This window comes from Pteropus medius, unplaced genomic scaffold, assembly GCF_902729225.1.
Source record: "Pteropus medius unplaced genomic scaffold, Ma_sr-lr_union100, whole genome shotgun sequence".
NCBI classification, from domain to species: Eukaryota; Metazoa; Chordata; class Mammalia; order Chiroptera; family Pteropodidae; genus Pteropus; species Pteropus medius.
Genome location: NW_024340696.1, coordinates 14,010,230 through 14,024,752, shown reverse-complemented (window position 1 = coordinate 14,024,752; position 14,523 = coordinate 14,010,230). Strand labels below are relative to the sequence as shown.

Here is a 14,523-nt window from a genome sequence, read left to right as displayed (position 1 = left end):
ATATGGATAGAAGTAAATTTATGTATAACGAGTTAAAAAGCACTGAGCTAGTAGAGGTTATTTATAAGGGTAAAATATATAACATAAACAGGAAAATTTAAAAAAAGAAATGCTCAGAGTGAAAAGACTCCATGGATAAGATAGGATGTCAACAACTTTATCTCACATATAAGAACAAAAAAAGTTTGAGATGCTGCCCATACTGTGAGACAGAAATTCAATAGTACTGGATAAATTCAATTTTTAACTGAAAGTTTTGTATTTGTAAATACAGTCTCCCAGTTTAAAAAAATATTGTGAAGATGTTGTGACTAAGAATGAGGGTAATTTATTTTTTTAATTTTTTAGTTTTTATTTATTTATTTTTATTTTTTAGGTGAGGCAACCCTTGGTTGACCTCACAGATTGCAAGGACCTTGTCAGTTTACAATCGCTTATTTTTTTACTTTATTTTTCATACCTACAGTACCTGGTCTTCCTAGGTGGTCTCCCATCCAAGTACTAACCAGGTCCGACTCTGCTTAGTTCCCAAGATCACATGGGATCGGGCTCGTTCAGGGTAGCATGGCCATAGACAGAATGGGAATTTATAATTTTAGATGTTTCAGTATTCTGAGCACTGAATCATAATTATTTGTTTGCCTGTATGTTTTTTACCATATGAAAAGTAATTACCTCAAAATTTAGGGGCTTTCCTTTTTTTATGCCTAGCAGTGTCTAACATACAGAAAGAACTTTATTTTTTGTTTGAATAACACAGAGCCTTCGCATGACTCTACTTCTTAGCATTTTTTTCTGTACTTTTTACCTAATCACAGTGCATTTTATTTCTAGTAGTTTGTCAGAGTCCATTCATTACTCTCTTGACATCCCATATTGATCCTTTCCTCTGGGGTTTAACATTTCACTTCTGTAAACCCAGAGGTCAGTTTGTGACACTTTCTTTTCCATCCCATAATGTACCTACAGTCTCATTTTTGGGCTCACCCTAACTCTACAGGAGTATTCTTTCAGTCTTTGCTCTTCACCCACCTAAAATTCACTATTATAATCTTTCTAAGCTTCTTCTGATCTAAGCACATGAGTTGGATTCATCTAAGACTCCAGTTGGCACGGATCACTACCCTGTCTCTACCCCAGGATCCCTTTTACTCCCTTCTCTTTCCTCTTCACTCTGTGAACACCATTGTGTAGACTGAATGAAGCAAGTGGGAAAAATGACAAAAATCGCAAAACTCTTCACTGCTCCCCGTGGAGCTTTTGGTGAGCACAGGGGGTCTCCTCTGTCATTCCTAAAAACACATTTTAATGTTCTCTTTCTTGGTATTGCCAATGCAGAGCTTTGAAAATACCTTCTGAAATGCCTCTGAAACTCATAAAGATGAAAGTGCCTCCTCTCATCATCCAGTGGTAGAGACCACCCTGCCAGAAACTGTTACTGCCACGACTGCTGACACTGTGCTTCTTTTGTCACAACCAATATGTCAGCCTGAGTTTCCTAACCATTGGTGCTTCCAGGGCCTCTTAAATGCATTCTCTGAAGCCTGACACCAAAAGAACAAGGTGTCAATATTCCTGAATGTACTCATCGAGAAATTGCCTGTCTAAAACTCTAAGGGAAAAGAAATCTCCCTACTTTAAAAAAGAGTGTAAAAAGTCAGGCGATATGGTATTAGTTTAAATTTCATCTAACCTGCAGATGTTACCTGTATCTATACAAAATATAGATGATTACTTCTTCTCACCTACATCATTATTTAGATTAACTCTATAGCACTTACACAGCACATATCTTTATTGGATGAAATAAGTAATATAATTAAAGATTGAAAAAGAGAAAGTGGGAAGCTCATATAAGTTTTAAATTGTTAATCTAAATAAAGCTAAGGTGGTAGAAAATAGCCCCCTTGTAACAATCTATCTCTCTTCCTCATAGTCTATATTATTTTAAGCACTAAAGTTTGGATAGTTCTTATTCACAAATTCTCTCTCTCATCCTTCTTTACTCTTCAGGAAATAAAAAAGGACAGGTGTGTCCATGACCTTGTAATTGTAAAATCCAGGATCATCTTTGTAATTAACATGCTACTTGAGCTTCCAAAGTCACTTGCCTCTGAAGATATCTCTTTTTTATTTAAAAAGGAGAAATTTAATATTGAAAATCAGATTATTATTTTATTTTTTGAGCAAATTGAGTAAAATTTATTGAGTAATTTTTATTTTATTTTTAAATTACTATTTAATAAACACATTCTATACAAAAGATGATTAACATTTACATCATTTGGGGAGTATAGATGAAAGGCAATTGATATTTTTGTTGATCAGCCACTATACGTCCAATCTGGCAAGTGAACAATTGTCTTTAAAGATAACTTCTAAGAATTCCTTTACTCTTTTCATGTATATACCACCATCCCATCAATATCTAGATGTGGCATCTTCCTAATAGAATCTGAAATAGCCTTGTGGCTATCTTTAACCAATATAAATTAGTGAAGAAGATACTCTGCCAAATCTGGACTTACATCTATATAGGACTAGCAGCTTTTACTTTAACTTTTTTTTGGAATCCAGCTGATCTATAAAGAAGCTCAGATCAGACTACCAAATGTAGGAAAATATATGGAGAGAGGGCCAAACAAATATCAAACATTCCATCTACCCCAACTGAAGTAGTAAACATGTGATTAAAGCCATCTCAGGTGTTCCAGTATCAACTTTGCTCCAAGCTAAATGCAGCAGTCATTAAATATTTAAGTGAGTACAGTCAATGTGTAATTGAGCATAAAACCCACCCATCACAGTCTTACCTTCCCATAGAATTGTGAGAAATGATAAATTATAGTTGCTTTAAGTAGCTAAGAATATGGTGGTTATTTACTTGGTAACACATAAATGAGATAGACATTGATACTTGGAAATGAAGTGCTGCAGAACAGAAACTTAAAATATGTGGTATTGGCTTGGAACCAGATGGTTGGAAGAAGCTGAATGGGCAATAAGGAGACTATTGGTAGAGGCTGGATAAGCAATAAAGTGGCTGCACTGGGAGGCTGAAAAAAAGAAAACTAGTGCTATACCTTGATGGGAAAACTGACAAAATTGCCAAATCAGCATAAAATATAGAAAATATATCTGATTAAGAAGATACCTAAACAGAATGTCAAAAGTGCCAATTGACTTTAAATATTTATGTAAAATAAGTGATGACCTAAAGAAGGAAATATTCAGTTCTGAAACAATTTAGAGGAAATATTTATATCTGAGGACTTTATAGGTTAGAAAATAATTTTGTTTTCTAATCCCTTGCCTCAAAGATAGAAATTGCCTCAGAAACTACAAAGATCGAATCCAGGGTATTGCCAGTAAAAATCAAATCAAAGGTGCTACTGAAAGACCTCTTTTTAAAACCTCAGAAAGACTTAAGGGGTTTAATCTTGCATTCTTCCATTATAATAATAATAATAATAATAATAATAATAATAATAATAATAAAGTCTTAAGGGTAATGTCCAGTAGAATCATGGCTTGCAGCCCAAAGTTGAGAAGCATCTGTCTTGAAGACATTGTGGGTATGGCTTTGTCTAATGAAATGAACTATAATTTAACACATTAACTTAATACAGAGTTATTAGAGGATTTGTACAAACGTGGACCAAAAGGGATTAAGACAGTTCAAAATGAAAAGAGGCTTCTGGCCACCAACTGTTTAGTATTAAGAATAAAAAGCTACTCAGCTGCAAATAGAAATCATTTCTTGAGATAAAGGAATGACATATCAGAGAGCAAAGCCAGTAGCTCAGGGGATGGAGCCAAAGTCCAAGGTTGGCCACAGATTAGCAATCCATTAGCGCAGGCCAGAACTGAATTCTATTCAAAGAACATTCCCTGTCTGATGGAATCGGAGGCTTTTGAAAGCAAGTGACAGCTTGATTTCAGAACTGCCATGGAGCAGAGACTGCTATATGCTCCCTGTTCTTCTGCTCTTTGAAAAGGAGTCTCTGTTGTCCTGTCTCTGTCTCATGAATAACACTAAGTGCAAGTAACCAGTGTTTTTGATTCTCAGTTCTTCAGAGGAACTGGACTTGAACCCAGGAGGCCTCATCGAAATCCAGTCCCAATGCAGACCGTGAGACACTGGAATTCAAGTCTAATGCTCTAATGTGATGAGTTTTGGGAGGTATTGGGAAGGGACAGGTATATTTTTCACATGAAAGGGGCATAGTTTATGGTAGATTTTACTGAGATTTGATCCCAGAAATTTGACCCTTCCCTATATATCTTGTCTTCCTCACATTAAGTGGTAGTCTTCTTATCTTATGAATGACCTTGTGACCTGTTTGACCAATAAAATACAACATATGTGACACTCTGTTGGTTCCAGCCCTGGGCTTTAAAAGGTATGGCTCCTCTATTTTTGTCCTTTGGATAGTATGGCTCCATGTAAAAAAGTTTAGACTCTCCTGCCAAGGCCACGAAGACACAGAAGTTTGGCATGCTCCTACTAATTCCAGCAATGCCATCTAGTGTGCCACACATGAGTGAGGCTACCTTGTACTCTACAATCTAAGTCCGCTTGCCCCAGTCAACATCACATGAAATGAAGACAATCCATTCCCACTGAGCCCTGCCCAAGTTGTGTAGTCATGAGCAATAAATTGTTAGTATTGTTTTAAGTCATTAAGCCTTGTGGTGGTTTGCTACACAACAGTAGATAACTGACACAGGTATTTTATACGTAGTCTCTCTTTCCATGCTCAACAAAAACTTCTATTATAGTCTTTAAGACTTCAAATCACTGCTGTCTAAATGGAAATATTCATATAAGATGATTGAACCAACTTTAAGATACTGTACTTGAATTACCTAAATTATCACCTCACAGTCTACTTTGCTATGGGTGTTCATACATTCATGATGTCATTTGACCTTTAAGTTCTTGGACAGACACCTATTTGTCTTGGTTAATTTCAAAGCAGTCTACATGGAGTCAAGAGAATTAACTATGTGACCTTTGGAGTTTCCTTCCAGCTATATGATTCTATGATTAATGCTGGTTCACCTGCTTTCATGGCAGTATCTAACGGTGTTAACTCAACATATGAAAAATCTGAACCTGCAATGCTCTTTTATAACTACCTATAAGAAAAATTAGCAGGCTTAAATTGTCGTTTGAAGAATAAAGAAACAGAGTGAATGGTAAAGCATGGAAAATCAAAATGTAGTAATAGGAAGTATGCACTATGAGTGGAACTCGAAGTTCCTGAATAAATACTCTGACTATTAAAATAAGGTGTCAGGGGCAATCAATACATATATAAACATAAATTAACCTATTCTCTGAGGCAAAGGACCCCCTTAAAGTTAGATTATGGAGGTACCATAAGGCAAAATTATACTGATTGTACTCAGTACTACATTCCTGAAAATGTGCTAGGCACTGTTGATAATGTCACCTGATCAAACAAAATGTTTGTTCAGAAAGTTATGTCTCATTATCTACAATTTATAAACTATTTGAAATGGTCTTTTTTTCCTCTAATTTTTTTAAGTTAATTAAAAGTGTGTTAGCAAAAACTTCAAATACCACAAGCTTAGCTTACTGGCTCCATCTTGGGTATTTAATGGCTAGGGAGTAATAAAGAACATAATTACAATAACAATGAGAGCAACACTATTGATATTACCTTATTTGTATGGTGTTTTTCACATTTTCAAGGAATTTGCATTTTATTCACCACTAGCCAATGAGGTAAAAGGAGAGAAATTGAAGGTTTTTGAGAAATGAGAAAGAAGACATACAAAATGTTTTAACTTTTTCAGTGTCATCCAGTGGGTTATTGAGAAATCATAAATTTAAAAAAGAAATCATTTTAGCATTATTCATTCTTTTTATAGTTATGAATGAAATGTATCGAACTACTGTAAAGGTTAAACTTTATAAAAAGAAAATTTATCTCCATGGTACACAGATTAACAACTTTTTACAGATTACACTATAGATTAGTCTTTAGTTCAATAGTATATTTATCTTTACCTTAACCATCTAGTAAAATATACATCTAATTTTTTCTAATTTCATTATATTTTGCCCATGATAAAAAAGCCACTAGCAGTCCTTAGATTACTAGAGTTACATTTCTTTGAATTGTTCTCTTGGTTAATAACTAATAAAGAAAGACGGAATATTCAAATTTTAACTCCCTTATGATAAGTAGGTCAAGGCCAGCTCCACTGGTATGCAACCTATAAAGTTCTGCAGAGCCCTGTGCTTAGAAGGACCCCACACTTGGTTTAATGCTCTGTGGTCATTGTCTCAGTCTGTTAGGGCTGCTACAACAGAATAAAATAGACTGAGTATAAATAAATAAATAAATAAATAAATAAATAAATAAATAAAAAACAAACAAACAAACAGTAGCTTTTAAACAACAGAAATTCTTTCTCACAGTTCTGGAGACTAAAAGTCTGAGATTAGAGTGCCAACATGGTAAGGCGAAGACCCTCTTCACTTCTCCTTGTATCCTCACATGGAGGAAGAGGCAAGAGAGCTTTGGAGTCTCTTTTAGAAGAGCACTGATGTCATTAATGAGGGCTCCACCCTCAGGACCTAATCACCTTCTAAAGTCCCCATTTTCTAATACTGAAGAAGAATTTCTCACTCAAATGGCTAATCTTGTAATCAGCTCTTTGTTTTGCTTCTGTAGACGTGCTTGCCTTATAGGCCGAAGGGCAGGGTGACATCGAGACATTAACTGAAGACTCACCTTCCCCTTTGCTTGTTTTGTCTAGATAATAGATGTATTGCCTTTGCATTTTAAGCCCTATAAAAGTAAGGTTACCCTTGAGATCAGGGCCCAGATCTTCAGAGTATTAGCTCTTCTGGGACCTCTGGCATAATAATCCTGAGTTCTCCACCTCTCAGAGTGGTGCTTGGTTTCTCACTGGTCTGATTTTTCTGCAACAATACCATCACACTGGGCATTAGGATCTCAACATATGAACTTTAGGGCAACACAAATGTTCAGACTATAGCAGTCATCATATGAAATTCTAAATAATTTTGAATGAGGAGTCTGCATTTTCATTTTGCATGGGGTACCACAATGATCTAGACAGACCTGTGAGAATTGTTTATGTAGCATCTTCCAGTTAACAATCACTTTCACGTGTGTAAATTCATATGTCTTAGATTAACATTTCTGAAGATTATTGGGATTGAAATTATTTCCCAAGTATCATTTAGATTCCTTGATGGTTAAGTAACAGAAAGTAACCTTATTGACCTAAGCATAAATACAATTTTTTGAAAGAAATAGTATAAATCACAGTATTGGAGAAATCACCCAGTCTTTGAGAAAACCAAGAGATAAGATAACATCAGAGATCATAATATCAAGAATTAGTGCACCTCATTCTGGAATTCCATGGAATACTCATTTCCAGGTGCCTTCCAGCTCTGGGTATATCCCAAAAGATTAAAATTCCTAGAAAGGAGAGAGTGAGAGAAAGGGAGAGGAAAGGCAGGTAGGGGGTGGGGGCGGGGAGGAGAGAGAGAGATTGAGATGGAGATAGAGAGAATTCGATTGCCCTAATAAGGTCTATATTTTGTAAGGTATAGGGGTATCATGAGCATAAGAACTATCATAATCAAAATGATAGAATATGAAAAATTCCCCAGAAAATTACTGAGCCAATAAAAGCAGTAGAAACATACTACACTTCATTGTAAAAGTAAGGAAATAAGAGTCCAAAGGAAGCTAAGCATTTTGGTAAAAGATTCATTTCTGGTAGGTAACGAAGCTGGGACTTCTATCCACATCTTTTATATTTCTTTCACATGCCACTATGGAATTTCGAATACAATTTTAATAGAAGCAGCTTTTTTCTTAAGTGGGCCAGGATTGTAAATGTGTATAAAATCAAGTAAACCAGACCATATGATTTCTTCAATAGTAACTGTTTCATAAATTTGTTTAGACCTCTGTACTATACTTAAAACAATTTGGAATTCATGAATGAGTTTTTCTAAAGTGACAAGTACAGCAGAATTTGTTAGTTATCCTTCAGTTATAAGGTCTCTTTTGCAGAATTTAACAATTTTGTTTACAAAGTCTAGGTTATACTGGGCAAAATTAGTTGGAGAGAAAGCAACCAAAATCTATCTTTGTCTAGACTGTGTTTATACTCCACCCCCAATTCATATGTTGAAACTTAATCCCCAAAGTAAGCATATTGGAGGTAGAACACTTGGGAGAACCGGTCAAGAGGGTGGAGCTCTCATGAATGAGATTAAGAGTTTTATAAAAGAGACTCCAGAGATCTCCCTCCCCATTCTATGTGAGGACATAGGAAATGAGTCCTCACCAGACACTGAATCTGCCGCCTGCCTTGATCGTGGACTTCATAGCCTGCAGAGCTGTGAGAAATAAATTTCTGTTGATTATAAGCCACCCAGTCTATGATATTTTTGTTATAATGGCCTGAACTAAGACAATGCCTTTGAAATACAATCAGCTTTCTTGGAATCACTTAAAAGTTTACATAATTCCTCTTAGTTCTTTATTTCTCAGTGTTTGAACTTTATGTATCTGACCTTAAAATTCCCTAGCTCTATCAGCAACATTTGACTTTATTCTACACACACATAATTGATTTTCAGATAGATATAAGAGGATTGTGTCAGAAGTAGTATATTACAGTCATCAAGAGTGTAGATCTAAAGACAAAATGCCTATGTTCAAAATCAGGCTCTGGCAAGTTTTATCTTGGGCAAGTCACTTAGCCTTGCCCATTAAATGGGGGATAATAACAGTTATTCTGAAGAGCTATCATGAAGATCAAACTTGTTAATATATATTAAGTGTGTAGAACACTTACTGGGCTATAAATGGTACATAAACATCTACAATTGTCCTGTTATACCAAGCGCGGTATACAATGATTACATGGTAGGTGTCTGGTGACTGTCCACCTAGAGTACTTCAGGGTTCATTTGAAGATCTGGATCATGAGAATAGGGTGAAAAGACTGTCAGAATTAATTCAATTTTTGTAAAAATTTCATGTTCTTAAAAACAGTTGTGATCAATCATGACTAATGTATATTAATTTAGTCCAGTAGAGCAGGCAGCATGAATTATTCTCTCAATGTTTTACTCTCTTAATCCTTCTTTTTAACACTTGATACTATTAAAGTTCATATTATATTTTTATAGCTGTCTTTTGTAGTTCTATAAAGGCATGTGTTATGTAATAGTTAGATGTTCGAAAGTATATTGATATAAATTTAACTCTCATCAGAGAAAAACAGTTATTATTTCAAGCTTTATGATTTTTTCTTTATCACACAATGCCATAAAATTATGTCTCTTTCTGAACACATCTAATAATAAATTGAAAAGTAATATAGGTGTTATGAATTCTGTCAGTGAAAGAAAGATCTAGAATCTTGTTTGCCTACAGCTGCTTTGAGGTAGCAGTACAGAAGAGGCCTTAGAATGGTATGATTTCTTTAGCTACTCATTCAATCACTCTCTTATCTAACAAATATACGTCGAGTACTTTCCAGGTGAAAGGTAAGATTCTGTTATTTAGAAGCAACAGAAGGAACCAGGCTGACACATTTTCTGTTTCATGGGACATATAAGAGAAGACAGATAATAAGCAAAGGTATGACTATGATAATTTCAAACAACGAGAAGTTCTGGGGAGAATATATAAGAGTGTAATGTGCTGACATAGAGCGGTGGCCAGAGAATCCTTCCCTGAGCAGCTGATGTTTCAGCTGAGATCTAAATGATGAGAAGAAATCAGACCTGTGAGGCTGTGGAGAAAGAGAGCTTTAGAGCACAGGGTGGGACAATGGGGACAGGTGCAAATGTCCCAAGGCAGAGGTGAGCTTGTAATGTTTGAGGAATTGAGAAAAGGTCTTGTGGCTGAAGCACAGTGATTGAGGGAAGAATAATAGGGTATGAGATGGAACATAAGCAAGGCTTCATCATGAAGGATCGTTTAACATGTAGTAAGAAATTTGGATTTTAAGTATAATGAAAATTTATTGAAAAGTTGTAAGTAGGTTTATAGTATTATTTTATTTACATTTAAAAAATTATTTTGGTTTTCAGAATAATTAAACTTTGTGGCTACTATATAATTCTGTCAAAATTACAAAATGTTCAAAAATGTATATGACAATGTTGGCAAATCTTTCTGACCCCAAAAAGGACTTAATAAATCGGTAGATTCTACCACTTTCCTCTAGGATTTCCAAATTTGGCCATGTAAACCTTAGTACTAGGTGAAATTTTCATAAATGAAATTCTGGTTACTTATTTATTATTATTGTTTAATGACAAAATGTTTTATTTTGTGAAATTTCAGAAATATATGGTAATATACAGTAATATATTCATAAAGAATATTAACAATTTTCAAAGCATTATCCCTATTTATATATCTATTACATACGAGATATCAAATCAAGGGAAGAAAAACAGATCAAATTATTGCCTCTACCACTGAAAATTATGCAATTTATTAGAAAAAATAATATGCTTATGAATAAATTATTACATCATGAAAATGTGCTAAGAAGCGCCTTAGGGAGACACAAATTTTTTGCAGTTCAGAATGTCAAGATGATATTTTTGTTTGGCAGTCAAAGGAAGGCTAGAGGTGGTGTAAATTAAAGGGAACTCTGGAAGAAATGAAGTAAAAGGTGACACAAATGATCCAAGATCACAAACAATTAAGCAGTTTAGCTAGAATATTTAACAAATGCATGTCAGAGTATCATTGAAAAAATACTTAGAATAAGTAATTAAAATTTTGTTTTAAATCTAGTGATGGTACTAATTATAAAAGGATATTTTATTTCTCTGACTTAAATTTCTTTCTTGCTAAAACCAAATACCGGGTTAAATATTTTTTAATTCTAGAACTTGTCAAAGAGTAAGTATGCCCCTTTCCAACTAATTCTTTAGACAGCAGCCAAGTCATAGTGACCTTTTCAAAATGCAAATCTTATCCTACAACCTCAAATATTTTGATCACTTTGCTTTTCATTTAACGTAAGAGAACAAGGCTGAAGATAGTATGATCCTACCTACTTTTCTAGCCATAACTTGAAACATTCTCCCCTAGGTTTCTCTAATTCAGACGACATGGATTTCAATTACTAATATTCGCATCATGCTTCCCTTGATGGCTGTGCCTAAAATATTTTCTTCTTTCTTCTTCTTTTAACTCCTATGGGTTATTTAATTCATTGCTCATATTTCTATCAAAATCCTCTTTTATAAGCTTTAGCAGCATTGCGTCACTTTCATTCATAGGACCTTTCACAATTTCAATTTTCCAATTAGTTTTATAGAATTAATCTCTGTATGCTATTGGATGGTGGGTCCCTGAAAGTAAGAGTTATGTTTATGTTTGCTTTGTATGTTATTCTAGCACTTTACTTGTGCTTAATAAATGTGTATTGAATGAGTGAGTGAATGAATCAATGAGTAAAGTAACTAATGACAGCAGTGCTGATGGAAAGAGTGGATATAGTGTATATTTATGACGATGTCTTCTTCCTGGTTTATATTATTCCTCTACAATCATCTGATAACACTAATGGTTTTCTTTAGCTTCTCTCCAATCAGCAACACAGATATGAGTAAGAACTTGCAATCGCTATCAGAAATAACATCTGTATCATCATTATAATCATTATCATCAAAATAATTTTTCTTTATCATTATCACTGTGATCATTGCCATCATCATCATCACTTAGAATTACATATCTCTGTTCATTTCTTTAGCAGAATGGATATTAAAGGTATATATATTATAGGTTCAAGCATATTTTTCATGAATGAAGAGGATTAATGATCAAATGAAGTAGAAGAAAGTATAAATCTGTAGAATTTATTCATGGTTTGAGGTATAATATGAAAATATAGCTTTCAAAAGAAGTAATAAAATTTGCATTTTTGAATTTATACTAGTTTGACACCCTCTGGGCCAGGACAAGGAACAGATGCTGTCAATACAAATTGTATCACTTATGTAATATTGTGACACACTTGAGTGAATGTAAATATTTCTCTCAAAGATCTCTTCCTTATAGGGCAATCACTTTTTAGCAGTCATCCTTCATCTAAAATATATAGCCCTCCTCACCTTAAAATGTAACAAAATATCACTGCACAATGTTGTTTTTCAATCTGAACTTGTATCCTAGGTATATGAAATATTATCTGTTCACAGAACACTTCCTCTTAAATTGAATATAAATGCACATGAAATTTATGATGGATTATTACATAACCTTTGTTGTTGTTGTTGTTGTTGTTGTTGTTTCAGAAAAAATATGACTAGGATTTCTAGTTAGGAAAAAAGCAGAACCTGTTCAAAATGTTGTCCAAGATAGTCAAACTTATATTATATAATATACTGGTCTGTTTTGTTATAATATTAAATTGTAGTAGATTAAACACAGTATCAGGGACACATTTTTCACAGCATATAATTTTAGTTCAAAATATTTGTTGAACGAACGAATGAATGTACTTTATAAGTAAATTATTTATTTTTGTAGTTTTTGTTAGTAATTAAGATATTTTTATTTTTTAAAAAACAATTAGGTATGAGGTATTTTCATTAAAAAAAAAATACTTGTTTCATCTTCTAAAGCACGCCACAATTTTTTTTCAAAGGAAAAAGTGTCACATGCAGAATTACTTTCTTATTAACTTCTTAAATATGATCTCTCCCAGTATTCAATTGTTTCCATCCAATATTCAAAAGACACATGAAAAATTCTAATTTGACATCTAACTCTAAATAACTAATAAAGTAAATCAACATACCTCTAATTTTTATTTTCTAGCAATAGTAATTTTCTTAAAATTATAAATTTTAATAATAAGTGGATATATAAAGATAGAACCAAAATGTACTCTTTCAATTTTCAGATAATTCTTTTGGCTGACATCACGAGGAAACAAAAATTTTTGACTCATGAAAATAAGTCAATTTCAAACAGTTGAAATTTATGAAGTATACATTCTAACTAAATGCTCAGCTCTTTTGAAAACAAAACATTTCCTCTACTTCTACACTAAAGCTGTTATCATCTATCTCATTTATTCATATATATGGGAGTCTCTGAGAAATTTAAGACTGACTGATTAGCTTAAAGTTATGAGTGGGTACATTATGGTTGGGTGGGCATTTGGGAATCTACTATAACTCCAGTTGGAACTTTCGAAACTGAATCAGTCTGAATACCAAAAACTAATCTTTTAATTTCCATCTCCTTATTATTTTCTTTATTTTGTCTATATATTTTCCCTTTTATATCTGACTGGCACTGAAAATAAAACACTGATAATCCACTATCTCAACGTAGCCTTATGAGACTTTGGCCTAAGTTTTTGAAGTATAACTTTCATTTGGAAAGATTGTAATATACTGATAATTCAAAAAATTATCTAACTGGTGACGTTCTAAGTGAAAATTAAAACCTGATCTTGACTTTTGCTAGAAATAGCAATTTTCATTATGTAAAATGATCCAGATCAATTTCTACTCATTAAATATTATTGATGAGATTAAAATCTAATTTTCAATTTTTTTTTTTTTGCTTATCTATGCTACTTATAGGTATGAATCTTGATTAATACCTAATTTTCAATTTTATTTTTTGCTTATCTATACTACTTACAGGTATGAATCTTGATGAATGAATGCAGTTGATTATCAAGATCAAGTAGCTTCCTAAAAATAAAAGCCAGTATCTGAATGTAGTAGACATTTATAATTTATTTTGGCCAGTCAGCAATTGAAGCCCCTTCCAGTATTGTGGAATTCCTCAGTCATGTGAAACCAAGTCTCCCTCTCATCATTGAAGCTGTGAAGTTAGATATCTATCTTATCAGCTCTTCTTGTACCTAGAACAGGAACAAAAGTCTTAAACATGACCAACCAGCTGAAACCAGACCAAACCTGGAATTGTAAGTCTGAGATACAGATAAGCAGGGAACATGTAGTAAATACATTCAGTTTTCAGAGGCAGTGACATATGACCATATTGAAAAGTGTCTCATGACATTAATAGAAAATTATTAAAAACAAACAGGCAAACCAACAAAAAACTGGGGCAATCATTAACAGTAAGAGAAATAAAATATTGTATATGAATGAAAACATGTTGTGTATATTATGTGGTACAGCTGTGAACAATAACTATATAGTCCTAAAAATGCATTCATTAAAAATATGGATTTAAGTAAAAATCAGAATGTAATTATATTACAAAGATGAAGCAAAACGTGGTAAAGTATGAGACAAGTTAGAGATTTATCTTCGAAACTTGGAAGTCAAAATATGTATTAGAATTTTCCAGAGAAAAAGACAGGATGCATATATAAAACATATATGACATAGATAGATATAGAGATCAGAGAGAGAATGTGTGTGTGTGTGGTAGCAGAGACAGAAAGAGAGAGAGAGAGAGACATTGAGAT

The 14,523-nt window shown here is 33.5% G+C and overlaps 1 pseudogene; it reads right to left on the bottom strand.

The window, feature by feature from the left end:
* Nucleotides 1-457: 457 nt before the first annotated feature.
* On the bottom strand, nt 458-576 carry LOC120609809 (uncharacterized; annotated as a pseudogene).
* Between the last annotated feature and the right edge of the window lie 13,947 nt (nt 577-14,523).